We start from the raw sequence: 21,410 nt of genomic DNA, 5'->3' as shown, positions 1-21,410 counted from the left end.
GGTCTTCTGACCGGCTGCTGCCGCCACCATTTGCAGTCTTGTCATTTTTGTTTGTTTGTTTGTTTTTTACAAGACGTGATAGGCTACGTAAAGACTTATGTAGCCTATCATGTCTGGCTTAAAAAAGAAAACCGTGTACGCAAATGGCGGCGGCTACGCTATTTGCGTTCCCCTTATTTTTGCCACCTTAGTCTATGTAAATATTTACGTAGACTAAGACAGCCAAAAATAAGGAACACAAATGGCAGCAGCCGTAGCCGCCGCCATTTGCGTACGAGTGTTGTTTTTTTTTAAGCCAGACATGATAGGCTACGTAAGTTTTTTAAGCCAGACATGATAGGCTATGTAAGTCTTTACATAGCCTATCACAGCTGACTACAGGGACGCAAACGGCAGTGGTCCCTGCTAGCCAGCAGCTGGATGTCCGGCTGCTGGCGGAGCCGGCTGGCGGCTCCACGGAATCCCCATGGAGCGGAGCCGGCTGGCCAGGATTCCAGCGGAACCCGGCAAAGCCAGGTAAGGAGAGTTTCGTACATCCCTAATTCTAACTGGGCCCACCCATGTAGCTGATCATGCACTGGACCTTGTGTTTGTTTCTGGAGAAGCGGGGAGTGATCTGGAAGTTATGGGTATACCCACCACCCCCTTGTCATGGTCAGATCACTATCTGGTGACGTTGGATTTCTCGGTTCCACAACCCCTCCGCAGGGGTGGAGGACCCATTAAAATGGTCCGCCCCAGGTATCTTATGGATCCGAATGGATTCCTGAATGCGCTTGGGGATTCTCTGGAGTACGCAAACGGCCACTCGGTCGAGACCCTGGTGGGTGGGTGGAATGCTGCAATCACTGGGGCATTAGATGAGGTGGCTCCGAAATGCCCTCTCCCCCTGAACAGGGGTCAAACTGCACCATGGTTAGGGATGGCGAAGAATTTCTCCCCGAAACTTCGGGGGGCCGACCACCAACGTGTTCGGCCCCCCGAACAAGTTTCGGGGAGAAATCCTCCGCACCCCCCTGCACCCCGCACCCCCCCCGGGACGGGACTTACCTTCGCCGAATGTCCCTCCCGGCGGCGAGTCCGGCCGGCGGTTCGGCGGGTGTTCGTGCGGGGCGGGAGCGGCAGCCGGTCTTTCGACCAGCTGCCGCCGCCGCCGCCATTCCAATAAAAGAAAAAAAAATGCCCCCGTGATAGGCTACGTGACGATTAACGTAGCCTATCACGGCTAGATTTGCAAAGTCAGCCGTGATAGGCTAGGTAAATCGTCACGTAGCCTATCACGGGTGACTTTAAAAAAAAAAAAGTGCGTACGGATAATGGCGGCCCCCATAGGGAGCCGCCATTCCCGTTCCTTATTTGGTCGCTGTAGTCTACGTAAAGATTTATGTAGAGTACAGCGACCAAATAAGGAATGGGAATGGCGGCTCCCTATGGGGGCCGCCATTATCCGTACGCACTTTTTTTTTTTTTTTAAGTCACCCGTGATAGGCTACGTGACGATTTACGTAGCCTATCACGGCTGACTTTGCAGATCTAGCCGTGATAGGCTACGTTAATCGTCACGTAGCCTATCACGAGGGCGTTGTTGTTGTTTTTTTAAACTTTCGAGTTCGTGGCCGGGCGAGGTGGGAAGCCTCCCCCCGGCCTGAATTTCGGCCAGGGCGAGGCGGGAAGCCCCCCCCGGCCTGAACTTTGCGGGGGGAGCAGCGAAGCCCCTCCCCCCCACCGCGAACAAGCTTCGACAACAGGTAAGTGACTTTCGTCCACCCCTAACCATGGTTCAATCCATGGTTACGAGCCCTGAAACAGGAGGTGAGAGGGCTAGAGAGCCGGTGGAGGAAGTCTCGCTCTGAAGACCATTGGACACGGGCTAGAGCTGTACCTTCAGCCTATCACGTGGCAATGAAGGCAGCAAAAAAGGAATACTGTGCTGCCTCTATCGCATCTGCAGAGTGCTGTCCCAGGAGCTATTCCAAGTGGCCCGGATCCTGGTCAGTCTAGTTGCTCCGGAACCACTGGAGCATTCTAAGGCCTCCCGTGAGGACTTGGCAAGGCACTTTGTGGATAAAATTGACTGGATCAGGAGAGTTATTCCACACGCCATGGATACAGTTAGCAAGCAAGAGGTAGCCTGTGGCAAACCGGTTTTGTGGGATCGGTTCCAGCTTCTTCCTTCTGATGAAGTGGACAAGGTGGTTTCATCTGTAAAGCTGACCACATGCTTACTTGATCCTTGCCCATCTTGGCTCATTATGAGCTGCAGAGAGAGATTGGGTGAGGATATCAGGGTGGTGGTGAATGCCTCCCTTGAGGAGGGAGTGATGCCATCAGCCCTCAAGGAGGCAGTGATAAGACTGCTCTTAAAGAAGCCCTCCTTGGATCCCCGAGTTTTGAACAACTTTTGCCCAGTCTCGAATCTGCCATTTTTGGGCAAGATCATTGAGCGGGTGGTGGGTATGCAGTTGAAGGCACACTTGGAAGAAGCCGATTATCTAGATCCATCTCAGTCAGACTTCAGGCCTGGGCATGGGACAGAAACAGCCTTGGTCGCTTTGGTGGATGATGAGGAGGGCTTTGGATAGGGGTGAATTCTCCTTCCTTGTTCTCCTCGACCTCTCAGAGGCTTTCAATACCATTGACCAAAGTATTCTCCTGGACCGCCTGGAGAGGTTGGGCATTGGAGACACTGTATTACGGTGGTTCTGGTCCTTCCTCTCCAGCAGGTACCAGAGGGTAGCACTGGGACAGGAGGTGTCGGATTCGTGCCCACTCACATGTGGGGTGCCACAGGGTTCCATCCTCTCTCCGATGCTATTTAACAGCTATGTGAAGCTGCTGGGGGCTATCATCAGGAGGTCTGGGGTGCAGTATCATCAGTATGCGGATGACACGCAGCTCTACCTCTCGTTCAAATCTTCACCAGGGTTGGCTGTAGAATCCCTGTCTAAATGTCTGGAGATGGTGAGTGGCTGGATGGGGAGGAATAAGCTGAAGCTGAACCCTGACAAGACCAAGGTACTTTTGGTTAGGGATGTACGAAACGACTTACCTGTTTCGTTTCGTACATCCGCGGTGGGGGAGGGGGTGCTCTGTCCCTCCTCCTGAAATCTTCGACGGCCCGCTAGGCGGCTCCGCTCCGTGACAACTCCGTGGAGCCGCCGGCCGGGGCAGCCCGCAATGACATCTGGCTGCTGCTGGGCTGCGCAGGGACGCAAATGGCGGCCGCCGTAGCCCCTGCCATTTGCGTCCCTTTTTTTTGCTGTGATAGGCTATGTAAATATTTACGTAGCCTATCATGGCAAAAAAAAAAAAAGTAACGCAAATGGCAGCGGCTACGGCGGCTGCCATTTGCATTCCCTTTTTTGCCATGATAGGCTACGTAAATATTTACGTAGCCTATCACCGCCTCCACAGGGATGCAAATGGTGAAGCGAATGGCAGGCACACCCGCCATGTGCAGAGCAGTGCGAACAGCAGCAGGTGAGTGCTCCGTTTCACACACCTTTCACGGGGTGGGGGGGCGGGGGGCCTCGTTCCACCATGGCTTTTGGGGGGCCGAATGCACTGGCATTCGGCCTCACTGAGATCTGTGGCAGAATTCTCCGCCATCCCTACTTTTGGTGGGAGACAAGAGTAGGTTGGGGGATGCTGACCTGGTGTTGAATGGCTATGGCTACCCTTGAAAGACCAGGTCCACAGCCTGGGGGTCATTTTAGTCTCTCAGCTGTCCATGGAGGCTCAGGTGTCAGCCATGAGCTGGACAGTGTTGTACCAGCTCCATCTGATATGGCGGCTGCCCCCTACCTTCCTAACCATCTGCTCCCATCACTAGTACATGCCCTGGTCTCCTCTAGTCTAGACTATTGTAATGCACTCTACATGGGGTCACCCTTGAAGACGGTTCGGAAGCTGCAACTGGTGCAGAATCCAGCGGCTAACCTAATTAAAAGCAGCCACCGGCATGATCACATCACTCCAGTGCTGAAGGAGTTGCACTGGTTACCAGTTGTTTTCTGGGCCAAATTCAAGGTGTTGGTTTTGACCTTTAAAACCCTATATGGTTCCAGCCCAGCCTATCTCAAGGAGTGCCTCCAGCAACACCAGACAGACCGCTCAACAAGATCAGCCTCAGATGGCCTTCTCTCTGTCCCATCAGCCAGAACAGCTAGGCTGGTGAGGATGAGGGAGAGGGCCTTCTCTGTCGTGGCCCCCACTCTGTGGAACTCCCTCCCTAGGGAACTCCGCCATGCCCCCTCTTTAATGAGCTTTTGCCACGGGCTGAAAACTTAGTTATTCAAGCAGGCATTTGGGGTGGGTTAGGGTATTTTTAAATAATGTTTAATGTGTAATTTTACTGTTTTAAACTGTACTGCTGTACATTGCCCAGGGTGGCCGGGTGACCAGCCAGATGGGCAATTAAGAAATTAAATAAATAAATAAATAAATAAATAAAACCACCAGAAAGCATAAACAGATGCATAAAAAACCCACCAACAGAAGATTCTTTCATGGGGTTAGAAAACTACAGGGAAATTGGATGACAGCTTTTGGCACATCACTAGCTCCACCTTGGAGCTGGACATAACAATGCCCTCTGTCACAGCCACTACAAGTTTTCAAAGAAGGAACAGTATTCTAAGCATCTACATGAGACAAGATGTATCCACAACCATCCCTCAGAAATTTATTTGACGTTTGGAAGAACCTGGGGAAGGCATGGAATCTGAAGAACGACAACTAGTGCTGAGCAAAATGTCTCAGAAGGCTTTTTTTCCCCCTGAAAAAGCTTCTGGGATGTTTCTTTTTCTTCCCCCCAACCACTCCTTGAAATAGAAGGCCACTTTGTGGAATTTCATCCAAATTTTCACTACCATTTTTTGCAGTGTCCCTCTTCTAGGGATGTACAAATTACTTACCTGCTGTTCCTGCGGAAGGGAGCGATCCGTCCCTCCCCCCAGAATCCTCGCTGGCTGGCTCTCCTCCGCCTCCACGGCGATTCTGCAGAGCTGCCAGCCGGCTCCAAAGCCCCAGCGATATGGCCGCCATTGCTGTATCTCTGGCTTGACTGATGTACTGTGGATGCAAATGGCGTCCAGCATAGCGGACGCCATTTGCATCCCTGCTCTTTGACATGATAGGCTACGTAAATCTTTACGTAGCCTATCATGCGAAGGAACAGGGATGCAAATACGCCATTTACGTCCCTGTTTTTTCACGCAATAAGCTACGTTATAGATTTGTGTAGCCTATCACGTCAAAGAGCAGGGACACAAATGGCATAGCGGATGCCATTTGCATCCGCAGTCCATCAGTCTGTCAGGTGGCTGTATCGCTGGGGCTTTGGAGCCAGTGGCAGGTAGGATCCAGCCGGCGAGGACTTCGCGGGGAGGTGGAGGTAAGAGATCCGATCCTCCACGGACTTCGGGGGGCCGGATTCAATAGAATCTGGCCTCATTGGGGTCTGTGGAGGATTTCTCCGACATCCCTATGCTCTCCATGCACACAATGCCCTGAACGATGCTAGGTGTGGGGTGTTGTAAGGGATCCAAAATTATGGTCAGGCTACCAACACATTTGCTGCTGTTGCTGTGTTTCTCAGAGAAACTGTTGGAGAATTTCTCCTTCTGGAGAAATCCAGTGAAATTGTTCCCTCAATTTCTCTGTTCACAATATGGTGGAGAATTTCAAGAGACCATCTGCACAGAGCTCTATCAGGGACTCCTAAATAGGAACAGAATGTTAAATGTAGTGGTTATGCATCCCTCTGCAGTTTCACTTGGGGAGTCTCAGTAGTAGATTCATTTTCCTCCATGTCGCTTAAATCATTTGAGCCTTCTCAAAGCACCTTTGCACAGGGTATTTATTTACTTTGGCTCTCTGCATTTGGCACATGGTTATATGGACTGCTTGACTTGAAGGCTATTGCTGGAGGATCCTGCCCTGTGGTGATTCTGGCTTGGTGCTATCTTAGCTCCAGATAGCCCCAGGTTCCTAAGATTTCACTTGCCAGATTTTGTGATAACCGTTACAATGACCCGGGGAAGCAAATCACATCTCTCATTCATGTATTTCTTGCAGTTTGCACAATTACATATCTTAATTCCCAGCACGTCTTTTCATGGGACAAGTATCCTTTTAAGGGAAGGACAATGGAGGTCAGAAACTGAATGGCAGTTTTTACAAGGAATGCTCACCCATAGGTTAAGCTGGTGGTAAACAGGCATCATTATGTGATAAAGTTTTGTGATTTAGATGCTTTCAACCAGAGGTCAATGGGACTTATGTCCAAATAAAGGTATTTACATTAATTAAAACACACACACACTTGCTCTGTATATTGATGAGAATTAATTAGCTGTCTTCTCATTGTACTTGAGGGAGAGTTTAAAGTACCTTGAAATCCCATATGCTTAGGCTCACTCATACAGTCTACTTGTAGTTAGCAATCTGAAATGCAACCTATGGGTATTACGCATAGGCATGAGTGAAGCTGACAAGCTCAATTTCACTTAGATTTTTCCAGGGCTAAGTTCATTTCATCCTGATTCTACATCAAACTGCAATTTTTTCCAGTCCCATAAAAATGTGTACACATTTTCAAGTGCATTTTTAAAAATATTTTTTGTATGATTTCCCCTGCCCCACCAAAAATGTCTGCTGTTTTGTGTGCACTTTTGCAAATGTGTGTATTTTTCCCTATTGAATGAAGAAGTTTTCTATGAACTAGAGATGTATGGTGACTTTGTAATTTCTAGGGATGGCAGAGCATTCCACCGCAGACCCCAATGAGGCTGGATTCTAAAGAATCCAGCCCCCCAGAGTCCGTGGGGTAACAGAGCACTTACCGCTGCCTCCCTGCGGAGTCCTCTTTGGCCGGCTCCTCTGGCTCTGGCACGCCAGTGATACGGTCGCCATGCTGTATCGCTGACCGAGGGGTATTGACTGCAGATGCGAATGTCATCCAGTATGCCATTTGTGGACATAAAGGTCTTAGTTTAAGGTAAATGCAGCTGTAAATGGCTGCATTTAGCTTAAACTAAGACCTTTACGGCTGCAAATGGTGTACTGGATGCCATTTGCATCCGCAGGCAGTACCCCTCAGCCAGCAATACGGTATGGTGACCATATCGCTGGCACTTCGGAGCTGGCCAGCAGTTCCGCAGAATCGTCGCGGAGCTAGGGATGTCAGAGAATTCCGCTACGGATCTCGGTGAGGCCGAATGCCAGTGCATTCAGCCCCACAAACTCTGTGGCGGAATGGCCTGCCACCCCCCCCACGGATCCCCCCCGGGACGAGACTCACCTGGGGCGGATCTTCCAGGCAGCAGCGGCTCTGGCGGCAGCTTCAGCGGCGGTGGCGGCCGGTCTTCTGTAACCAGCTGCCGCCGCCGCCATTTCCAGGCTTGTGTAAAAAAAAAAAGACATGATAGGCTACGTAAAGATTTACGTAGCCTATCATGGTTGGGTGGGTTTTAAAAAACAACAACCGCGTATGCAAATGGCGGCGGCTACAGCCGCCGCCATTTGCGTTCCTTCTTTTTACCATCTTAATCTACGTAAATATTTACGTAGACTATGACAGCGAAAATAAAGGGGAATGCAAATAGCATAGCGGGTGCTATTTGCGTCCCCTTTTGATTCCCCGTTTTAGCCTACATAAATATTTATGTAGGCTAAAACGGGGAATCAAAAAGGGACGCAAATAGCGCCCGCTACGCTATTTGCATTCCCCTTTATTTTCGCCGTCATAGTCTACGTAAATATTTATGTAGATTAAGATGGCCAAAAAGAAGGAACACAAATGGCAGCAGCCGTAGCCACCACCATTTGCATATGCGTTTTTTTTTGTTTTTGTTTTTTACCCAGAGCCCTCTGCGGCCGGAAATCCGGCTGCGGACGGCTCTGGCCAGGCCGGGCCGGGCCTGGCCGGCTGCTCCGCGGAGCTGCCGCGGAGCACAGCCGGCCGTTCGAGGATTCCGGGGGGAGGAACGGCCAGGATTCCAGGGGGAGGGATGGAATGCCTCCCCCCCACCATCAACATAATCTGCGAAAGGTACGTCACTTTCGTACATCCCTACGCGGGGCGGATCCGGCTGGCCAGGATTCCGGGGGGAGGAAAGGATCACCTCCCCCTCCTGCAGGTGGATTCCCCCCGGAGCAGCAGGTGGGGAATCCGCCCATCCCTAGTAATTTCTGTTTTATTTACAAATATGCGAGCATAGCATGGTGGAAGCAAATTGGCCCTACAGGAGGCTGCAGGACAGCTAGTTCCCATGTCAGATTCTCAAATTAAATGTGGACTCCTTGTAACCCCCTGACTGTTTCCAGTCCAGCTAAACTCACAGCTCAAAAACTCTCATCTCTCTGTCTCTAAACTGCAGCTCCATCCCTCCTTCTCAGGCACTGGTCTCAGGCCCAACCTGTGCTGGTAGATTGCCCATTCAGGAAAACATCTCCAGTCATTATCTCCCACTGAGGAAACATCAACCAAACATTTCTATTAAGAAGCAATTAGAATGGTCACCCAACAACCATAACAATACTGTTCTACCTGTGGCATGATTGCTCATTAAAAGCATTAAGTGGGTGTAACACCACATGGTAAGTCGTTCCTGTAATAATGAATTCCATAAACATCCAGAAGAATAGGAATTGAGAACTTTATTAGAGCCAAGGCAAGGTTTCTACTGGTTCCTCCCTGGGCATAATTGCAACTAAGAAACAGAAAGGAGAGAGAAACTAAAGCAATTGCTTTGCCGCTAAAAGTCCATGTCACTAAACTCTTGTGTTAGGAAGCATTCCTGAATGCCAACAACCAATTTATTTATATCAAGTATTTTTAAAATGCTTTGTAGGGCTACTACAGTTATGGTATAATTTAAAGGTGACCCTATGAGAACAGATATCCAGACATATTTTGTGAAACTGCCCTGCTGACATAAGCTATGCTATCCATCAAATGCAGCCTTGAAGAGGTAGGCCATTGAGGCCTAACTATATTTATTATCTATTTATTTTATTTATTTATTGCATTTATATCCAGCCTTTTTTCCTCCTGCAAGGAACCGAAGGTGGCTTACATTCTCCTCCTTCTCCTCTCCATTTTATCCTCACAACAACAACCCTGTGAGGTAGGTTGGGCTGAGAGTCTGTGACTGGCCCAAAGTCACCCAGTGAGCTTCCATGGCCAAGTGGGGACTAGAACCCAGATTTCCCAGCTCCCAGTCCAGCACTCTCACCACTACACCATGACCATGCTGACTCTCATCAGGATATCCTATATGCTAGATTAAGGATGGGTAAGAATTGCATTTCAATTAGTATTTTATAAGAATTCACCAACATTCACATATTTCTTCTTTCTTTCTTTCATTGATTTCTTCATATTCAGGATTGAAAGAATTTGAGATTTTTTTAAAAAAATGGATGTGGGATAAAATTAAATGGACAGATTTGAGATTTTTCAATCCAGGCCCTGGGCTTTGAGTGCTTAGCTCTTAAAAGTCTGGGTTTGAATCCCTGCATATTCAACCACGTCTGTGGTACTGAATTAGGGTTTCCACCTCTTTTTCCTGACATGCTCTTCTCTTTATAAGCTGCGTGGCAGTACAACATGGTCTCTCCATAATGGGAATAGCTGTACTTATTCAATTTGGCTATTGCAGATGGGTGATCATTTCATTTCATACGCAGGATAGAAAGAACCTGAGATTTAATAAATTCAAATGTGGGAGAAAGCAAAACTGGCAGATTCATCCATCCCTATGGCAGCGTAGAAGGGCAAGCTTTAAATCTATTGGAAGGGAGTTCCAAAGACTTGGGCCCAGAATCGATAGCATTCCTCATGATATAACAAGTCCTGTCAAGTAGCTCCCCACATAGGTGTGACAATCTAACTAGGTGAGCTACAAATCAAATGCATAAAATAAAATAAAATGTTCACTTGCAACTGATATTCACAAACAGATGTTTGCCTTCACTTACATTCCAAAACCTGAGTCCATCATGGTATGTTAATATGTCCATATATCAATAGCCTGAATATTGTGGCACTATATGGACTTGTTTGCATGTATTGTCAGCTGTAAACTTCAGTGTAGACCTTGAGCAATGAGGACACTGTATTTTATGATGACAAATACGTATAGCTTTAAGATCACAAGCACATCATTGCTAGAGCACTTATTTTTACCCCATGGCAACACTCCAGCACAGAATTGAACTGTGAACAATATAACAGTGAAGCACTCCACTGTGATGCTGCTTGGGTGAGTAAATTCCTGCTCCACCACTGATGAAGAGAGAGATGGAAAAGAATTGCTGTATGGAACAAATGCCTGATGTTGCATGTTTGAGAGGAAGGATGATGAACCTGAACAGGGTTGTGCTGAAAGGATGGCTAATAAGCCTAGGTATGCAACTGCTGCAGTCCTGCTTTAATCCTTTTCTTCTTCTTGCTGTCCATCGCACTCATGTGATTTTTTAAAAAATGGAACATATCTCCGTCGACTCTTCATGGTACACAAGAGCAATGCCTATGATGCCCTATGGAGTATTATGCAAAGTGCCTCATGATTAGGGGTGGACGAAAGTCACTTACCTGTCCTCGAAGATTTCCCGCAGTGGGGGGGAGGCGCTTCGTTGCTCCCCCCACGAAGTTCAGGCCGGGGGGGGAGGCTTCCCGCCTCGCCCGGCCGAAATTCAGGCCGGGGGGGAGGCTTCCCGCTTCGCCCGGCCGCAAACTAAACAGTTAAAAAAAAAAACGCCCCCGTGATAGGCTACGTAACGATTAGCGTAGCCTATTACAGCTAGATCTGCAAAGTCAGCCATGATAGGCTACGTAAATCGCCACGTAGCCTATCACGGATGACTTTAAAAAAAAAAAAAAGCGCGTACGCAAATGGCGGCCCCCATAGCGAGCCGCCATTCGCGTTCCTTATTTGGTCACTGTAGTCTACGCAAATAGCGTTGCCCTTATTTTCGCCGTAGTCTACGTAAACATTTACGTAGACTACAGCGACCAAATAAGGAACGTGAATGGCAGCTCCCTATGGGGGCCGCCATTATCCGTACGCGCTTTTTTTTTTTAAGTCACCCGTGATAGGCTAAGTGACGATTGACGTAGCCTATCACGGCTGACTTTGCAAATCTAGCCGTGATAGGCTATGTTAATCGTCACATAGCCTAACACGGGGGCGTTTTTTTTTTTCTTTTATTGCAATGGCGGCGGTGGCAGCCAGTCGAAAGATCGGCTGCTGCCCCCGCCCCTGACGAAGACCCGACGAACCGCCGGCCGGACCCGCCGCCGGGAGGGACATTCGGGAGAGGTAAGTCCCGTCCCGGGGGGGGGTGCGGGGGGCGGGGGGGGCGGAGAATTTCTCCCTGAAACTTGTTCGGGGGGCCGAACACATTGGCGCTCGGCCCCCCGAAGTTTCGGGGAGAAATTCTCCGCCATCCCTACCCATGATATCCTGGTGAGCAAACTATATCAAAGCGGGCTAGATGAAACAACGATCAGGTGGATCCACAGTTGGCTACAGAATCGGACTCAAAGAGTGCTTATCAATGGGATCTTCTCAAACTGGGGAGAGGTATTTTATTTATTTATTATTAAATTTATTAATCGCCCATCTGGCTGGTCACCCAGCCACTCTGGGTGATGTACAATATACAATAAAACAGTTTAAAACAATAAAATTCTACAATAAAAACATTTTCTAAAATACCCTAACCCACCCCAAATGCCTGCCTGAACAACCACGTTTTTAATGAACGACGGAAGCTCATTAAAGAGGGGGCATGATTGTCAGGGTGGACACTGAGCCCATAAAATCCCAGAGTAGTTCTGATGCTGAGAAAGAGCAGTCGCTCCTTCGGGAGAGGAGCGCGCTCCTTTTTTCCCAGGACCAACAGCTGACGGAGATTCCTCCCACCCACATTCCTAGTTTAAAAAGCAGTCCAGGGAGTGACTCAGCACAGATAGCAGACTGGGGGGGATGCGCGGCACAGACGCAGACAGCGGCACCAAATGGTTCGCGCTCAAAGAACGGTTGCGCCCAGAGGATCCAAGGGAAAAGGCGAGGGATTCTCCCTAGTCCTTATATTCAGGGGTCTGCCAGTAATTGCCTTTCAAACGGGGACCAACTGTTCCAACTTAGGGCATAGGGATGCTGCTGCTCAGATCTAGTTGCTACCTGTAGAGTTATTAAGTTGTAAAAGAAGAATAAAGCTTTGAAAAGAATCCCTTTGTCTGTGTCTGGACTTGGCTACTAGATTAGACTGAGAGAGCCCTCCAAGGAGCCCTTGACAATGATGGAGTTCCCTAGGGAGGGAAGTTCCCTAGGGAGGGAGTTCCACAGAGTGGGGGCCACCACAGAAAATAAAATAAAAGGTAACAAGCGGGGTACCGCAGGGCTCAGTCCTGGGCCCAGTGCTCTTCAAGATTGTTATTAATGACTTGGAGGAGGAGGTGCAGGGAATGCAGATCAAATTTGCAGATAACACAAAATTGGGCAGGATAGCTAATACTTCAGAAACAAAATTCAAAGTGCTCTGGATAGACTGGAGCACTGGGCAGAAAACAAGAGAATGAAATTTAATACGGATAAATGCCAAGTTCTGCACCTAGGGAAAAGAAACCAAATGCACGCTTACAAGATGGGAGATACGTGGCTCAACAACACAACAAGCAAGAAGGATCTTGGAAGTGTTGTCGATCACAAGCTGAATATGAGCCAACAATGTGATGGGGCTGCAAAAAAAGGCAAATGGTATTTTGGGCTGCATTAATAGAAGCATAGCTTCCAAATCCTGGGAAGTACTAGTTCTCTTCTACTCAGCACTAGTTAGGCTTCATCTGAGGGATGGTGGAGAATTCTGCCACGGATCTCGGTGAGGCCGAATGCCAGTGCCCGAAACCTGTGGCAGAACGAAGCCCCCTGCCCACCCACACCACGAAAGGCATGCGAAACGGAGGACTCACCTGCTGCTGTTCGCACTGCTCGCTTCACCATTTTAGCCGTGATAGGCTACGTAAATACTTATGTAGCCTATCACAGCTAACGCAGGGACGCCATTTGCATCCCTGTGGAGGAAGTGATAGGCTACGTAATATTTACGTAGACTATGACGGCAAAAAAAAAAGATAACGCAAATGGCAGCTACGGTGGCCACCATTTGCGTTCCCTTTTTTAGCCATGATAAGCTACATAAATATTTACGTAGCCTATCACACTCCGCAGGGATGCAAATGGTGTCCCTGCGTTAGCCATGATAGGCTACGTAAGTATTTACGTAGGGATGTACAAAACACCTACCTGGCTTCACGCTGGGCAATCTGCAGTGGGGAGGAGGCGCTCTGTCCCTCCCCCCGGAATCCTGGACGGGGGGGAGGTGATCCAATCCTCCCCCCCCAGAATCCTGCCCAGCTGGCTCCGCTCCACGGCCAAGCCGCAGACCTGCTGGCCAGCTCCGACCAACCGCAGCGGACATCCGGCTGCTGGGCAGCCCTGTAGCCGCTGCCATTTGCGTATGCTGGGGCTTTTTCCCCCCGCCGTGATACTTAAGTAGCCTATCATGGCTCTGAAGATGAAGCGAATGGCGGCTGCAGGACGGCCGCCATTCGCAAAGCAGCACAGGCGGGAGCAGGTAAGTGCTCCGTACCGGGCACCTTTTGTGGGTTGGGGGCTGCGGGGACTTCCCCCCGTGCACCTTTCGTGGGTTGGGGGGTGGGGGCTTTGTTCCACGATGGATTTCGGGGGCCGAATGCACTGGCATTCAGCCTCACCAAGGTCCATCGCGGAATTCTCTGACATCCCTATATTTACGTGGCCTATCACAGCCAAAAAAGGGACGCAAATGGCGGTGGCTACGGCGGCCGCCATTTGTGTCCCTGCGCAGCCCAGCCGGATGTCATTGCGGGCTGCCCCAGCCAACGGCTCCGCGGAGTCACCGCGGAGTGGAGCCAGCCATCGAGGATTTTGGGGGAGGGATGAAGCGCCTCCCCCCCACCGTGGATGTATGAAACGAAACAGGTAAGTCATTTCGTACATCCCTACCTCATCTTCAGTACTGTGTCAAGTTCTGGGCACTGCACTTTAAGAAGGATGCAGACAAACTGGAGAGGGTTCAGAGGAGGTCAACAAGGATGATCAGGGGACTGGAAACAAAGCCCTATGAAGAGAGACTGAAAGAACTGAGCATGTTTAGCTTTGAGAAGAGAAGACTGAGGGGAGATATGGTAGCTCTCTTCAAGTACTTGAAAGGTTGTCACAGAGAGGAAGGCCAGGATCTCTTTTCAATCATTCCAGAATGCAGAACATGGAATAATGGGCTCATGTAACAGGAATCCAGATTTCAGCTGAAGCATCAGGAAAAACCTCCTGACTGTGAGAGCAATACGACCATGGAACCAATTACCTAGGGAGGTGGTGAGCTCTCCCACAAGATGAGGCTGGACAGCCATCTGTCGGGGATGCTCTGACTTGGATTCCTGCACTGAGCAGGGAGTTGGATTCGATGGACTTGTAGGCCTCTTCCAACCCTACTATTCTATGATTCTATGATTGTATGTATGTATGTATGTATGTATGTATTAGATTCATTAGCCACTAGGGGTGGCAGATAATTCCACCACACGGACTCCAATGAGGCCAGATTCTAAAGAACCTGGAGTCCGTGGCGGAACGGACCACTCCCCTCCACCACCCCGCAAAATTCTTCCCAGACAGACCCTACCTGCCGCCAGCCGCTCCGGGTCCATCCACTGCCATCCGCTGCCCCGGTCTGCAGCCACAAATGGCATCTGGTGTAGCAGACGCCATTTACGTCCCTGTTTTAGCTATGATAGGCTACATAAATCTTTACATAGCCTATCACGCAAAGGAACAGGGACGCAAATACGCCATTTGTGTCCCTGTTTTTTCATGCAATAGGCTATGTAAAGATTTACATAACCTATCCCATCAAAGAGCAGGGACGCAAATGGCATAGCAGATACCATTTGCATCTGCAGCAGTACGTCAGTCCAGCCAGCAATATGGCAATGGCAGCCATATCACTGGGGCTTCGGAGCTGGCGGCAGGCAGGATCTGGCCAGCGAGGACTTCACGAGGAGGTGGAGGTAGGAGATCTGATCCTCCACGGACTTCAGGGGGCCGGATTCAATAGAATCCAGCCTCATTGGGGTCCGTGGAGGATTTCTCCAACATCCCTAAGGACATGAGAGCTCAGGAGCGGATGTCCTGAACCATCCATTCATCCCTCCTGGCCCCCAGTGCTGAAACAAACTCCCTCTCTTTCCTTGCCCTTCATTCCCACTCACCTTCTTAGCAAGTACAGGCAGTGGCAATGAGATGGGAGAGGCAAAAGGGCTTCCCCCCCACACACACACCTCTGACCCTCTCCAGAGTAATGCTGGCTGGACTCTGGGTGGGATAGTTCACTCAAGGGATTCTTGAAGTGGAAGAGTGGTTAGGACTATGTGACACCTTCCGAATGCTCAGTTTAGTTCAAGAACTAGTACGAGTTTTCCTCAATGGTAGGGTAGAAAGGACTACCATTTGGTTGGGTGAGGAAATCGAGCCAAAGTGAGGAGAACCTTGGATGATTCGCCCATCCCTAAACATGAATGATGTGCACTAATGCAGGAAATGAATTGATCTTCCTGTATCTCCACATATGATTACCATCTAAAATGGGGACTTGGGCATTGCCATTGAGAGATGTATGTGATAAACCCACATCTCGGGGGATGCACAATTATGTATGTCTAGATACAGGAAAGAAGCCATGTATAGGATGGATCTCTGAGAATGTTTAGGTGTTGACTACTGAACCTCAGGATGCTTTCCAGAATCTGCTGAAAGCACTATTGCAAGAATTGAAGTTTTAAGGGTTCTTTAGGATTTGTAGAAAGGTTGGAATCAAACCTGATATGAAAAGATATAGTGGAGTATTAACCAAGACTGGGAAGACATATTCCTTCCTGACTCTTTCACTCTTGTTTACAGGGATCAGTGGACATTCTGGTTTAAGGAGGAGAGTATTTATTTGGCTTTTAGTGGCAAGAGTTCTTTAGGGACAGAAGGCTTTTGCATCTTCTAAAGCTGCCATTCAGAAGTGTGTAAAAGGAAGTTACAGCTTGCACAAGGGCTAATTAGAAGCTGACTGTCCTGTGTTGGCACAACAGTCCTCAGAAGAGAGCATCAATTTGATGTTGTCAGAGGAAAATGAAGGCTGCAATTCTCAACTCATTTACACCAGGACAGAGCAGGGAGAGGTTCACTGAAGTCAACTGCTCTGCATCTTGTGTGAAGCCAATCTGGGGGTGTTTCTTTTGCTACCATGTTTACATGGAACCAGCTGCTTACACTTAATGAATTGCCTTCAGTCCTATTCATTAGTAGCTCCTATCTATCAGGCTACCTCCCTATCCTCCTACATTTCTCTTGTCTCCTGTTCCTTCCACAAGATCCTCTTAAGATCACTGATCTCAATTGACCTGCTGTTTTCTTGCTGCCTGGTTTTTGTTGTTGTTGTTGTTGTTGTTGTTTTCTCTGAGGAGAACAAGACTCCTGAACATTTCACACTTGTGTAGAATAGATGAGGACATTTCAGAAGTTGTTGGTTTCCTCAGCCCTCATAGGAACATAGGACACTGTCTTACTCCAGGGCAGAGTATTTGTCCATCTGGGCCAGTACTGTCTACTCTACCCGACAGTGGCTCCCCTAGGCCTTGGGCAGAGACAGGCATTTCCTGTCACCTGCTGCCTGATCCTTTGAACTGGAAATGCCAGAGACCTGGGTTCTTTAACCTATGTAGGTTCTTTCTGCCCCACCATTGGGGAAAACCTGTACTAGTTCTTGAACTAAGGTGTCACTTCCAAATGCACGAAGTGTGTGCTTTTCTACTAGGTTATGTCTAGGGATGTATGAGAATTTCATTTTTGCTTGCAAAACATGTGAGCATGCCATGTTCAAACCCTGAACATGATCATGATTGTGAGCACGTCTCCCAAAAATGTTTGCAAATTGCCAGACATACAGTCGTATTCAATTTGCACAACTTTCCCAGTTCGATTTTCAGAAAGTTTTGCCATAGGCAGAATCAGCCCCCCTTCAATCTATGGAGGAAAGTTGTACAAACTAGGAAATTTGTGCAAATTTGTGGAAATCTCACATTCAATTGCTGTTCAATTTACACAGTTTCCCCATTCACACAGAGCAAGCGAATAAGCAAGCGAATAAGCAAGCGAATAAGCAAACGAATAAGCAAGCGATCGCAAATGCAAACAGGAATCAGGCACAAGACAACTGGCAAGATGATGTTTGGAGAATCCTAGCAATCTGGAACATCACCCATTTGCCCATCCCTTGTTATGGCCCTTCATCAAAGTTTTGCTTGGCCCTCAGAACTCTTGTTAGCTTTGCTGCTCTATGTGCCTATGTACTATAAATCTGCAAAGAGCTGCCTAGGGATAAAAAGAGAACAGGCCCAATAAGAGAGGGACAAATGTTTTGGGATGTATGAGAAATTTGTTTCAGTCTGGTTTTGATCAGGATTTACCCAGTTTGCATCTTCTGCAGCGAACACAGACTTGGACACAATCTGTGGTCAAAGTCCATACATTTCTGATCTTGCAATGTGATTCGTGGATGAAACAAAAAAAAGTTTGACAGCATGCGTATGCTTGAGAAATGTGCATGAAAAATGTGTACTTTGGAAAAATGTGCACAAATATGCTTCAAGCAATGGGAGAGGAATGTGTACATTTCAAAGATGTGCACATCAGTGTTGCCTCTGAGTGCAGGGACTGGCAGAGTAGTTCACATTCTGAAGAAGAACTGCAAGACATGGGAGAGGAAGTTTCCCAGCCTTGTCCAGACATGGTTAGGTATACTCCTCAGGTTTCAAAGGCACAGCTGGACAGAGAGGGCCCATCTTCACACACACACACACACACACACACACACACACCATGAGAGATAGCGAACAGGGAGAGGCAGGGCTTGGAGAGCCTGAATTCTTAGATGCCAGGCACAGACGCAGAGCCAAGAGAGAGATGGCCAGGGCAGAGCTTAGACAGTCTGCCCGTGCCCGTTGGCCCAGCATGAACAGCTGCGATTAGAGGCTTCACGAGAGAGAGGGAGATCTCCCCCCTCCCTTTAAGTTAGGATAGTGAGCCCACCTTTCTTCAAATGGTGGGCAACTTTCATAGCTAGCTTTTGAACCCCCTGATGGTATTTCCTTTGTAGACTGAGAGTCACTGAGAATTTGCATCTGTATGACCCCCGAAGTAATAGATTAAAAGCCGTAGACCACCATTTAATAGATTAAAAGCTCTCACCATTTAATAGCCCAGCTAAGGCTGATGGGAGTTGTAGGCCAAAAGATCTGGAGGGAACAAGTTGCCCACCCCTGCCCTATGTGATCATAATTGCCTAGAGGGGAAGAGTGGGGCTGCATCTATTGCTCTCACCTCCACTGTTGTATCCTGCTCCCACCCACCACTGTCCATCCATTAGAATCATAGAATCATAGAATCATAGAATAGTATGGTTGGAAGGGGCCTATAAAACCATCAAGTCCAACCCCCTGCTCAATGCAGGAATCCAAGTCAGACAGAGCATCCCTGACAGATGGCTGTCCAGCCTCATCTGGAATGCCTCCAGTGTGGGAGAGCCCACCATCTCCCTAGGTTCCACTGTTGTATTGCTCTAACAGTCAGGAAGTTTTTCCTGATGTTCAGCCAGAATCTGACTTCCTGTAACTTGAGCCCATTATTCTGTGTCCTGCACTCTGGGATGATTGAGAAGAGGGACCACATCTATAAAGAGGAGTCTGCTCTACACATGTAGATGTGGAAGCCTATTTGTGCAGGGCTCCACATCAGGGAAGGACCTTATGTGCAATACAGCAGACTCCCCTCTACAGACATGCCCCCAACATGAGGACAGTGGGGGTGGGGGCCCAGTGGTATACAGCAGCAGGGGTGGGGCCAGGGAGCTCTTCTCCTCCATATGGTTACAATTATGTGGAGGATAACATATGAAGGGTGCTTATGGCTTAATGAGAGCATGAAACTATATACATTTGTACATACACATGGACACAGAGAAATCATCTGCATGTTTATTGAGAAGTAAGCCCCATTCAGTGGAGTTACTCCCAGGTAGGTGTGCTTAAGATAGCAGCCTTAAGTACTAGCATGCCTAGCTATTGTTTCTAATCTTCGCTTTGATACTTGGGCTCAGTAGCATTCTCATAGCCCCCCAAATCACTTTCCAGACTGTCATACATGTTTCAGAGCAGTATCTAGACATTTCCCAAGTAGATTGTGGTTTGAAGTCTTTACCTGTGCAGCAGGTAATCTTTTCCCCAAATCACTGATCTCCTGTGTTCCCTGCCATTCCTAATTTCTGGTAGTTCACTTAGTACTTCTCTTCTTGAAGCCCAAAGGACAATTTTGTCATTATAAATTAAAAATGATTCTGCTTCCAATTAGGTAGGCGATAGAACCCTTTGCCTAGTCATTCTTTACATCACTTACCCAGATTACTTTCTTCAGAGGAATGCAATTTGGTTCAGCAGGACAGAATGGGATGAAGGACAAACAAAATGAAGATTCCAGAATCCATACAGTGTAATACCATCACAGCATCACCAAAAGTGTGCAAGCATTCAAGATCTCCAGCTTTCTTCATCTGGCAAGATGTTACAAAAAACAGTTTGGTGGTGGGGAGATGGGAAGGTGCTGACTGAATGCTGTATCAGGAGGTCTGCATGGTCAGAGTCTTGAGATAATATGGAGAAGGAGGGTTTGCAGACATTCAAACTGGCTTCTGCCAGGTGATGTGATGGTTTCAGCCTTCAGTGCCCCGTGACTACTTTTTCCCTGGAACCACTGGGGAAAAGAAAGGAGCAGTCAATTGTTGATGCGCCATTAAAGGTTATTGAGCAGGAGTGTAACTTGAAGCAGTTTTTCCCATGGACCACATGTGTTTATGTCCCAGGCATAACCTCTGCCCATAACACCAGTTTTACATATTGAATAGCTACTGGTTAATCAGACAAAGCAAGTTTTACCCTTTTGTGCCTGACCTGGTGTCACTACTCCAACATGGAAGCCACTTACAACAGTGGTGTCCAAGGTGCTCCATGCCATGGCTTGCAATGTATACATATGGTGAGACAGCCACACTTTTTCTATCCCTGGATTGGGTGAACATTCAAAGCCACCTAAATTACATAAGCCCAGTCCAATAATTCATTGAAAAGTGGAGTTTTCACAATTTAAATGGGAAAAAATATATCTCCATGTGACCCAGTTATATGGTTGAGATCAACGCAAATACTTCAAGAAGTCTTATGCCCTTTGTATTTCCCATCCAACTGAAACTATGAAGAAATTATCTGCTATTTATGTAGAAGTTTTCGAAGATCTTAAATTGTTTCAATGCTTGGTTTGGGAATATAAACTGTGTTTCTTACCAATGAGAAAATTAAAATAAAAGTTTCAGTTGAGAGAGACACAGAGGCAGACACAGTTGGAAAACAGATACTTTGGGATTACTTCCTGACAGCACAGCTCTATGTATGTTTACTCAGAAGTAAGTCCTACTATGTTCAGTTGGTCTTGCTTGCAGGTAAGCATGCATAGGCAACCCTGTACATGTCTCTTCAGAACTAAGTCTCATTGTTTTCAATGAATCTTACTCCCCGGAAAGTGTTATAGGATTGCAGGCTTAGTTAGGCCTTAATCCTTTTTTTTTTTATGATTTTGGAAGAATGGTCTACTTAAATAAATGGGAATTGTATCCAAGTAAAGACTGACATTGTTCACACAGAATGAGATGCAGCCTTTCCCAACCAGATGCCCTCCAGATGTGTTGGCATACAATTCCCATCCATGCTTGGTGAGGATGATGGGAGTTATAGTCCAACACATCTGGAGGACACCAGGTTGGGAAAGGTTCAAAAATTGCATCTCTTCATCTATTTCTATTTCTCTCACTACATTGAAACACACATGTGTTTGTTAAGAATAGCGCACTGCATAAACTTCAGCTTTATGCCACAACTCAGATCCTGTTTTGTTTGGGGCTCCCCCCCCCCTTGTGTGTTTGCTTCTAAGACAATGATTTGATAAGAAGGCTTCCCCTCTCCACCACCACCCGCCACTTCCCTGCATGCTGTTCAAGCTGTCCCTGGAGAAATAAAGTAGCTGTTTCGCACATTTCTCATTATGGGAATCTAATGAGAACTCTAATTAGCATCATGAATTTTTCCTGTAGTTCTCAAACTTTACAGTTGTCTGAGCACTTCTCAGTCATGGTTCTGCAACTCTCTCTCTCTCTCTCATTCATCATGTTATTCTCAAAAGTGATTTATAAAGGGCTGTCTCGATTTG

Source organism: Heloderma suspectum, chromosome 5 (genome assembly GCF_057233095.1).
Source record: "Heloderma suspectum isolate Gila_16-S chromosome 5, 16-S_ref, whole genome shotgun sequence".
In the NCBI taxonomy this organism is placed as follows: domain Eukaryota; kingdom Metazoa; phylum Chordata; class Lepidosauria; order Squamata; family Helodermatidae; genus Heloderma; species Heloderma suspectum.
This window is presented reverse-complemented; position numbering follows the sequence as displayed.